This window comes from Trachemys scripta, chromosome 2, assembly GCF_013100865.1.
Source record: "Trachemys scripta elegans isolate TJP31775 chromosome 2, CAS_Tse_1.0, whole genome shotgun sequence".
NCBI classification, from domain to species: Eukaryota; Metazoa; Chordata; order Testudines; family Emydidae; genus Trachemys; species Trachemys scripta.
This window is the reverse complement of record NC_048299.1, coordinates 268723264-268734334: the sequence shown is the minus strand read 5'-3', so window position 1 is coordinate 268734334 and position 11071 is coordinate 268723264. Positions and strand designations below refer to the sequence as shown.

General features: G+C 43.9%; 1 long non-coding RNA gene across 3 annotated transcripts in view; it reads left to right on the top strand.

The window, feature by feature from the left end:
- Positions 1–586: 586 nt before the first annotated feature.
- LOC117873837 overlaps positions 587–11071 on the top strand; it is a 40476-nt gene continuing 29991 nt past the window's right edge. For 2 of the 3 annotated variants that reach the window (XR_004644824.1, XR_004644823.1), the window contains exon 1: positions 587–774. This is a non-coding gene — a long non-coding RNA (uncharacterized LOC117873837). Of the gene's footprint in view, positions 775–2057; positions 2208–11071 lie in introns of all 3 variants that reach the window. The other variant, XR_004644825.1, reaches the window with a different exon arrangement.

The window sequence follows — 11071 nt, the reverse complement described above, 5'->3', positions numbered from 1 at the left end:
GGAGAACGGGGCAAAGAGCACCCTACACAGGAGCAGCGCCGGGGAAGTGCAGCGGCTCGTCTCCATCCCAACTCTTAGCGCTGAAAGGCCAGAAGCATTTCGCTCCGACGCCCTAAGCTGCCCTGCTCTTCCCTCCGCTGAGCCTGCGCTCAGTCACAGCTGTTAGGTCGGAGAGCGGGCTGGTAAAGGAAAGTTCACTAGTGTCCCGCGGCCGGGGCCACACGAACCCGAAGCGCACGCCAGGTGCACAGCGACTGAGGCCGGTGCACGCTATGCATGTGGATAGGGTGCAGCCGCTGCCTGCATGCTGGGTTTGGAACATGCAGGCACAGGTGTAGCGGGAACCCAGACCGCTCGCGCCGCCGTGCACCCTCTTCCCGCCCCTCCCACCCCCAGGTCCGGCACGCGCGCCTCCAGGCCACGAGGCAGCGGCGCGCGCCCGAGCGGCGGGGAGGATTGAAGAAGCGGCGGCCTGTGCGCTGATTGGCTACCCTGAGCCGGGTTCCCCGCCCACCCTGTGTGCGAGCGCGAGAGTTGGAGGGGGCGGGGATTGGTTGCTAGGGGACTGACGTCAAAGAGTGTCGGGGACGGGAGCGGAGAGACACGGAAAAGGTCAAACTAAAGGCGAGCAGGAGAGGCGGCCGGAGTGGCGGGGGGCCCGGAGCGGGGCTCGAGCCGGCCGCCCCACGGCACTCGGGGCGTCCCCCGGCCAGACGGGCCGGGCCCGGCCCAGCCCCGCTCGCGGGAGGAGCCGGAGCCCCCATCCCGTCACAGGTAGGGGCGGGTTGAGAGCCCTGCACCACGGGCCGGCGGCTCGCGGGGGAGGGGGCAAGGGCCTGGCCTTGGGGCACGGCCCGGGGGGAGCAAGGATCGCTGCTTCCCTCCAGTACAGGGCACTGGGGCCAGGCGGGGTGGGCAGGGCGGGAGGGCTCCCCCTTCCCTCACATTGTCCTGGGGCCCCACACTGTGGGGTTCTCTGCTGGGGGGAGGGGAAAGACCTCTTTTCTCTTCCCCCCCCCCCAGTTGGTCCTGTGTTGGGGAAGGGGGTGGTGTGGGAAGGATCTCTCTCCCCTCCCCCCTCCCATTGGCTCTGTAGTGGGGAAGGGACCAGCCTGGGAAGGACCTTTCCCTTCCCCCCACCCATTTGCCCTGACTTGGGGAAGGGGGTGGAATGGGGAAAGACCTCTCTTCTCTCCCCTCCCCCCATTGGCCCTGTATTGTGGGGGAGGTAGCATGAGAAGAGCTGCTTTTTCCTCTCCTCCCCCCCACCCAGTTGGTCGGGGGGGGGGCGGCAGGGGAAGGACCGCTCTTCCCTTCCTCTCCCCACCTCTTTGCCCTTGCTCTGATGGCCCTATCAAAGTGGGGGTGGGCAGAATGAAGAAATGACTGCTCCATCTTCCTGAGAACTAGATTCTCAAGCGGGATGGGCTGTCCAATAGCGCTTTTCCTATTACCCAAAGAAACTGATGTTGGAAGTGGGAAGCTATGGCCCTGAAGGGCAAGATTGTGGGATGGGACATAAGCAGCATTCTCCACTCAAGGTGCCACTCATGGAGCCTTCAGGAAGCAGATGCTAGGGATAAATTGTAGTCTTCCCATAAATGAGGATTCTGGGGTAAAGGATCAAAATGCAGGATCTGTGGCACAAACCACGCACTTCAAAAGAGTGAGTTACCAGGACCATCAGCCGGCAGAAGAAGTAGTTGGTCCACACACTCTAACCCACAAGAGGGTTAGACCTGAGGCAAAACACTAGATTGCATGTGAAATCACAAACTGTAAGTATACAGGCAAACAAATATTGTTTAGAAAGGAGTGATAGGTCCTGTATTTAGGGCACTAGCCTGGGATTTAGGAGATCGGGGTTCAACTTCCTGCTCTGCCACAGAGTTCCTGTGTGACCTTGTACAAATCACATAGTCTCTCTGTGCCTCTGTTCCCCCTCTGTAAATTAGGGATAATATTTCTATACCCTGACATGTGAATGCGAATAAATATGTTAATGATTGACTTGCTTACCTACTCTGGTAATGGTAGATTACTTATTTGTACTGCAGTCATGCTTCCAGGAAATCTATGCTGAGTGACAAATTCTCATGTAGCGGATGGATTTGAAAAGAGACAACACTCCTGTTTAGTCCTAATCTGTTCCATTGCACTATTTGCAAGGTGCTATACTCGAGTATTTAAGGTACCACAACTTCAAGGTGAGAATAGCTTCCGTGTGGGCTTTTTGCTGTATTTGCGTAGAATAGAGTTAATCTTTGTTTCACGATTAGAGGAGCAGAGTGGGCATACTATTTTTTTTAAAAGTGCATCTATCTAAATAGGCACATGTCTGAAATGAGTGAGAAATGTCAACCTTTCTGTTATGAGAGAGAAGTACCCTGATGTACTTGATATGCTCAAGAACACATCTTTGCAATCAGTTTGCAACTTACCACAGTACAGTTTTTGTATTTGCCAGAGCATTGACTGAATGCCACCTGAGTCTGCCTGCCAGTACTTTTGCAGGAAAGTAATAAGGAAGGCTGATGACAGGAAGTTCCCAGACCTGGTAATGAAGTGTAAATAATATTTCAACTTCAAGGAACACTTTCACCTCTCAGCTGACTGATTTATGTAACTGGTGTGATATGTTGCTTTTTTAAAAAATTATCAAGCGGCTTAAAGTCTCCATAGAAACAAACTCAGCAGTTTCCTGGAGTGAATTTGACTAAAAAATTACTCTTAAAGTTTTTTACTATAATTCTGGTTTTCAGATTCCATTTGGCAAGCAGTTTTCCTTCTATTTCTGGCTTTTATGGAAAGGTGCAAGCATATGTACAGGGCAAAAAAGAGGATTTATTTGACAATATCTAGGCTTTCTCCAGTAATTTGAACTACAAAGCATCACTTTTAAAGTTTTTATATGTAATTGGTATAGTCTGTTTTAATGTTTAGACGTCCCCTCAGGGAAACTGCTAGATATGTGGAGGGTAAGGGGTGGACATGTCCAAAAGGGCACAGTGAAATTACAAAAAGAAAGGAGCCATTTCCCTTTCCTATAACAAAACAAGTTACATTTAATTTTACTCTTTAACATTCAGGAGTCCTGAAAATATAAAGAACCCAGTTTCATCACTACCCCAGGCATCTTTAATTTGTACAAGCAGCACTTAGTCAGCAGGTCACTCTAGGGTAGGATCTGATGAGAAAGTCAAATGAAAGAGTCCCATTCAATTACATCATGTAATGGCAGACAGCTAAAAAGTGACAATTTTTTTAAGTGCTTATATACAAATGCTAGAAGTCTAAATAATAAGATGGGTGAATTAAAGTGCCTCTTATTAAATGAGGATATTGATATACTAGGTATCGCAGAAACTTGATGGAATGAGGGTAATCAATGGGACACAATAAAACCAGGGTACACAATATATCAGAAGAACAGAACAGGTCATGCTGGGGGTGGAGTGGCACTATATGTGAAAGAAAGTGTAGAATCAAATGAAGTAAAGATCTTAAATGAACCAAACTGTACCACAGAATCTCTATGGATAGTAATTCCATGCTTGAATAATAAGAATATAGCAGTAGGGATATACTACCATCTGACCAGGATGGTGATAGTGACTGAAATGCTCAAGGAGATTAGAGAGGCTATAAAAATTAAAAAATACGGTAATAATGGGGGATTTCAGCTCTCCCCATGTTGATTGGGTACATGTCACCTCAGGATGGGATGCAGAGATGAAGTTTCTTGACATTTTAAATATTGGAGCAGCTAGTCCTGGAACCCACAAGAGGAGAGGCAATTCTTGATTTAGTCCCAAGTGGAGCACAGGATCTGGTCCAAGAGGTGAATATAGCTGGACCGCTTGGTAATAATGACCATAATATAATTAAATTTAACATCCCTGTGGTGGGGAAAACACCACAGGAGCCCAACACAGTAGCATTTAATTTCAGAAAGGGGGATACACAAAAATGAGGAAGTTAAAAAGAAATTAAAAGGTACAGTGCCAAAAGTGAAATCCCTGCAAGTTGCATGGAAACTTTTTAAAGACACCATAATAGAGGTTCAACTTAAATGTATATCCCCATTTAAAAAACATAGTAAGAGAACCAAAAAATAAGTACATCAGAAGCAGGAAGCCTGCTAAACAACCAGTGGGGCCACTGGACGATTGAGATGCTAAAGGAGCACTCAAGGATGATAAGGCCATTATAGATAAACTAAATGAATTCTTTGCATTGGTCTTCACAGCTGAGGATGTGAGAGAGATTCCCAAACCTGAGCCATTCTTTTTAGGTGACAAATCTGAGGAACTGTCCCAGACCGAGGTATCATTAGAGAGGTTTTGGAGCAAATTGATAAACTAAACAGTAATAAGTCACCAGGACCAGATGGTATTCACCCAAGAGTTCTGAAGGAACTCAAATGTGAAATTGCGAAACTACTAACTGGTTTGTAACCTATCATTTAAATCAGCGTCTTTACCAGATAGCTGGAGAATAGCTAACGTGACACCACTTTTTAAAAAGGGCTCCAGACGTGGGCCTCGCAGTTACAGGCCAGTATGCCTAACTTCAGTACCGGGGAAACTGGTTGAAACTATAGTAAAGAACAAAATTGTCAGACATAGATGAACATAATTTGTTGGGAAAGAGTCAACATTGTTTTTGGTGAGGCACAAGTTCCCTTTACAATCTACTAGAACTTTTTGAGGGAGTCAACGAGGATGTGGACAAGGGGGATCAAGTGGATATAGTGTACTTAGATTTTCAGAAAGCCTTTGACAGGGTCCCTCACCAAAGGCTCTTAAGCAAAGTAAGCTGTCATGGGATAAGAGGGAAGGTCCTCTCATGGATTGGTAACTGATTAAAGATAGGAAACAAATGGTCAATTTTCAGAATGGCGAGAAGCAAATAGTGTTGTCCCCCAGGGGTCTGTACTGGGGCCAGTGCTGTTCAACATATTCATAAATGATCTGGAAAAAGGGGTAAACAGTGAGGTGGCAACATTTGCTGATGGTACAAAACTACACAAGATAGCTAAGTCCGAAGCAAACCGAAGAGCTACAAAAGGATCTCACAAAACTGGGCGATTGGGCAACAATATGTCAGATGAAATTCAATGTTGATAAACGCAACATTGGAAAATATAATACGAACTATGCACATAAAATGAGGGGTCTAAATTAGCTGTTACCACTCAAGGAAGAGATCTTGGGATCGTTGTGGACTCAGTGTGCAGCAGCTGTCAAAAAACCCAACAATGTTGGGAATAATTAAGAAAGGGATAGATTATAAAACAGAAAATATCCTATTGCCTCTCTATAAATCCATGATACGCCCACATCTTGAATAATGCGTGCAGATGTGGTTGCCCCATCTCAAAAAAAAGATACATTGGAATTAGAAAAGGTTCAGAAAAGGGCAACAAAAATGATTAGGGATATGGAACGGTTTCCGTATGAGGAGAGATTAATAAGACTGGGACTTCTCAGCTTGGAAAAGATAGAGGTCTATAAAATCATGACTGGTGTGGAGAAAATAAATAAGGAAGTGATGTTTATTCCTCATAACACAAGAACTAGGGGTCACCAAATGAAATTAATAGGCAGCAGGTTTAAAACAAACAAAAGGAAGTATTTTTTTCACACAACTCACAATCAACCTGTGGAACTCCTTGCCAGAGGATGCTGTGAAGGCCAAAATTACAACAGTGTTCAAAAAAGAACTAGACAGGATACTGGGCTAGATGGACCTTTGGTCTGACCCAGTATGGCCGTTCTTATGTTCATTGATCTCAGCAGTTTTACAGAGGTCATATTTTTAACGTGGATAAATTAAACTTGAATCCTTTTCTCCATAAGTATTGAGCACAAATATGTGTTCCTGCCTACATACCTTTTTGCTTTGTTATTCTTTTTCTTTAGATGCTTACTGTAACCATTGTAAAGTTCCAAATCTCCATGGATTATATTCCTCAATTTAGTATCCTGATGTAGTTTATAACTTTTTTTTTCCTAAAAAAGGCTGTTTATCTTCAGAATCCTAATGAAACAATAAAATGGTGAGGTTTGTTACTCTTTAACAACTGTTCGCCATTGGATTGGAGAAACTTATATTATTTTTATCTTGGCATATGGAAAGCCAGTGCTGCCAAAACACATATGGGAGTGACATCAGCATTTCCTTGAGTCGTTTGTGTCTAATGGTTCCAGGTAGTGACTTGTGTGCTACTGGAATATTCATGTAAAAGTGTACTCTACATCACATCCTGCAATTCTCTCCTCTCTCACACACAACTTTTAGGCCTTGGAAATCTGTAGTAATAAGTTATTAGTCCTCTACTATGTCAAATGTCTACACGCAAATTTGCTACTAACATTCTAAGGGTATGCTCAAACGTTACACGGCTGGTTTAGATAAGTAACTTGGAGTACAACACAATTAGTTCTCCAGGTACTATCCAATAATGGACAATGCTCCTACATCACTTTACCTCCAGTGCTGGATGTGGAGATAGATCAGAAGTAGGCAAACTACGGTGGTCCGCGGGACCGTCCTGCCCGGCCTATGGGCTCCTGGCCGGGGTGGCTAGCCCCCGGCCCCTCCCCCCACTGTCCCCCGCAGCCACGCCGCCGCACGGGCAGTGCTCTGGGTGGCGTGGCTGCGCGCTCCTGCAGGGCAGCGCGGCAGCGTGTCTGGCTCCAGCTGGGCAGCGCCGTGGCCAGACATGCTGCTCTGAGCAGCTTGGTAAGGGGGCGGGGAGCGGGGGGTTGGATTAAGTGGCAGGGGGTCCCGGAAGGAAGTTCTTCTTCACACAGTGCACAGTCAACCCATGGAACTCCTTGCCTGAGGAGGTTGTGAAGGCTAGGACTATAACAGCATTTAAAGGATAACTAAATAAATTAATGGAGGTTAAGTCCATTAATGGCTTTTAGCCAGGATGGGTAAGGAATGGTGTCCCTAGCCTCTGTTTGTTAGAGGGTGGAGATGGATGGCAGGAGAGAGATCACTTGATCATTACCTGTTAAGTTCACTCCCTCTGGGACATCTGGCATTGGCCACTGTCGGCAGACAGGATATTGGGCTGGATGGACCTTTGGTCTGACCCAGTATAGCCATTCTTATGTTCTTATCTGGGCCCAAAAAGGAATTCTGCCTTTAAATAAACTGGTTCTGTGACCTTGTTCTATGGTCAGTGTTCAGTCATGCATAAGGGAGATACTATCTTCTTTTCATAGTTAAGGTTGAAACTAGTCTTCCATTATTAAATGCCTTTTTTAAAAAATCCTTCTGCTTCCCTGCTCACTAAATCTGTTTTCCTGAAACTTTACTGACAGGAAATTTGTCAGAATGTAATGTTTCTGGATATCTTTAAGTAAATTGGGCATGTTGTTTGGGAGATAAGAGTAAGAATGATTGATGAAGTAACTTTTTTTGTTATTTCCAAGCTGTTGTGGAGCTAACAGACACCAAGCTTATCTGTTGCTGTTGATGAGGGCATGTGCCTTTGGCTGGTTCTAGGGTGGGAATCGGCAGAATTATCTAATTATTTAAGTGTTTTTTTTCTCATACCTGATGAGGCTTGATAGGCATTTTAAAAAAAATCCACTGCTCTAGAAGAGGAATAGCATGTAAGGAACCATATGCAGAGGAGAGGGTATGTTTGGAGGGAGAGTGAGAAAGCGAATGCCATTTTGGGAAATGAACAGTAGTGCTAGTCTGGGAAGAAACAGAGGACCATTTAGTCTTTAAGGCTATGTCTATGCTACAGACCTTACAGTGGCACAACTATCTCTTGCTAGCATAATTAAACCATCCCCAACAAGCGGCATTAGCTATGTCATCAGGAGAGTCTCCTGCGGGTATAACACTGTCCACACCAGCACTTCTGCCGGTGAAACTTTTGTGAGTCAGGAATGTTTTCACACTCCTGACTGGCAAAAGTTTTACTGACAAAAGTGGTAGTGTAGACAAAAAAAATAGTTTCACGTATAAACTCACATTCTGTACTCCCTTCTTCACAACATATTTAGCTCCGTCTTCTTGTGTTGGGTGTGATAAGCAGGTTGGGTATCTGAAGAGGAGCAGGGTCCATCCTTGTGAAGTTCATAACCTAACAGGGCCGGAGCTTCCACTAAGCGGCAGGATTTGGGGGGTGGCATTTTGCTGCCCTCAGTGGAAATTCGGTGGCGGGGGGTCCTTCCGCTCCAGGTCTTCGGTGGAAATTCAGCGGCGCGTCCTTCACTTGCTCCGGGACCCGCCGCTGAAGTGCCCCGAAGATGAAGAGCGGAAGGACCCCCGCCGCCGAAGACCCCAGGTCCACTGAATGCTCAGAAGGGGAGCGCTGCCGCCTAGGGTGGCAAAAACCCTGGCACCGCTCCTGTAACCTAAGCAAGGACTCTTATAACTGAGCAATTCTGACACATTTTTAAAAAAACAGGGAAATGCCCGGGCAAAACACATAAATTGGGTTTAGGATTTTAAATGTCAACCATGATTAGAGGACTAAAACACTTGAGATCATTATTGTTTTTTCAAAATCCACAAATGTTTGTGTGGAAATTCAGAGTTACGGTTATACTTTTAAAAAAAAAAAAAAAAAAGAGAGAGAGAGAGAAAAGAAAACCTGGAAAATTCACATTGAAGGTCACCCAAACCATCACTGTGTCAGGGCCCGCAGAACTGAAAAGTAGGAGAAAATCCTGTCCTGAAATTACATACATCTTCAATACATCAGTGAATTCAAAAACCGAGAAGTGCTCTAATTGGATTGGCACTTTACTCTTGTTTGTTCACTACTGTCATTTTTATACAAATACAACAAACTTTGTATCTTCTTTAAGACAATATACAATTACCAAAAAAAGGTGGGTATTTACATTTAACTGTCCACTTTCAGAACCATTGTTTGGGACTGTTTCTCCAAATGTGCAAGAACTTTCAAGTGTGAAAGTGTTGCTGTAGTGTGAGATTTAGTAGCAATCCATAGCAATTGTATTTGTTATAAAACTCCCCCAAATACTGAGATATTTGCAGTCTTTGCTTCCTAATCTTTTTGTCTGATAATTTTTGTAATGTTTTTTTTTTGGGGGGGGGGGGGGGGGGGGGAATACAGTGCTTTTAATGTTTATAGATTCCAAGGCTAGAAGGAACCATTGTGATAATCTAGTCTGACCTCCTGTATAACACAGGCCATAGAATTTACCTGAAAAAATTGATAGAGCAGCATATATTTTTAGAAAAACATCCAATCTTGATTTAAAAATGGTCAGTGATGGAGAATCCACCATAACCCTTCATAAATTGTTCGATGGTTAATTACACTCATTGTTAAAAAATTTACACATATTTTAGCATGGAATTTCCCTGTATAAATCAGAAATACCAGATGGAGTTTTAAGTGACTGTCATGTACAATTTAGGAAATGAACATTTCAGATACTAATAAAAGGACCAGATTGGAAATACATAATGAACCGAAAAGTGTCCTTTTCAGCATATGTGAGATTTAGCTGTACCATTCTACCCTTGCTGAGAGGGGAGTGTTAAAATTCCTGTGCATCAGAGAACTGTTTACCCCTTTGCATATAGTTGGGATATATGTGTACTGTTGAAATAGAAAACTTAAATTTAAAACTATAAATTGATGCTTTGCCCTAAAGAAGCCTTAATATCAAATCTACTTACTGTCTTAAATATTTATTCTATATTTGTAAAAATCTCATGTGGCAAATTGTCCTCTCTGCAAGTAGAGTCAGTGTTGGGATCAATGATTGGAGTGCTCCAGGGATCAGTTTCACAACCAAGTTTGTTCACTGTATGTCTCAGTGACCTGGAAGAAGGAATGTGCAGTAAGGTGATAAAAATTTGTTCAGGAGATGACACAAATTCTGCTTTTGTCTGAGGCAGAAAGGGGGAGGAGTGGGCAGATGGCAGTCAGTACAAAAGGGGTGAGTAATCAAATTCTTAACTAGAAGCCTGAGCGAAATGTTTCGTGCATTCGAAGTACAAAACTAGCATATGAAAATGGAATGCATCTAAATACACATTTTATAAAATAGTCGGGCAGTAGAAACTTTGAGAACGTATGGAGGCAGAATGGCTGGAGCTGCATGAACTGAAAGGCAGGAAAATCCTAGTTGCCAGCCCCTATCATCACCCCAAGGGGGCACTTGTGGAGATAGGAACCTCCCAACCCCTCTGTGAGGCAAGAGCAGATGGAACCATCTGGACTGAGAGGCATTTTTTAAATCAAATCTTTAAATTACACAGACACAGTTATGTGTTTGGTGTGGTGCATCGTTTTTTTTTTTTTTATATATATCCATCTCAGTGGGGTGGGTAGGATGGAGTACAGGCCTGTAATCTGGGACATCGGTGTGAGAAGAGGTGCCCCAGCCACTCTGAATAATGCAATGGGGGAGAGGGTGGAAGGGCGCACTTTTTTTTTTTTTTTTTATTTAAATAAACTATTAAGACATGCACTTCTGAAACCTTGCTTGTATGTTGTCAGTCTACTTTTCTTTGCCTGTATTGTCCGATTAGATTGAAAGCTCTTTGGAGCAGGGGCTGTCTTAACAATATGCACATACAGTGCCTGGCCCAATTTCTGTGGCTCCTGGGCAGCACTAGAATACAAATGCTAAATGCAGAGAAGGTTCTGTGACTGGGCTGGGTGCAAATAACTTTGTGTCCTCTTAATACTTTAATATTAATTACTAGGGAGCCTAAATAAAGGCATGAAGTATAACAGGAGAAGTTATCCAAATTCTTTTTGGTCTAGAGCTCACACTAAAAAATTGGACATACTACTTTTAATATAAAAGGATATTGTACTAAGAGCAACCTGAATGACCCTGTTGATGCCATAGTTAACTTTTTTGAACAGTTATAAATTATAAGACAGGTCTATATTTCTGTAAAAGTGAAGGTTAGAAAGATATTAAAAGAAAACAAAATAGTCACAAGGAGTGTCCTACATACTATTGCTGCATGTTGAGGGCTCTTCTGAGGCATATTGAATCTTACAGGAAAAATAAAATTAAGGTGTACTTACTACAAGCTGTTTGAC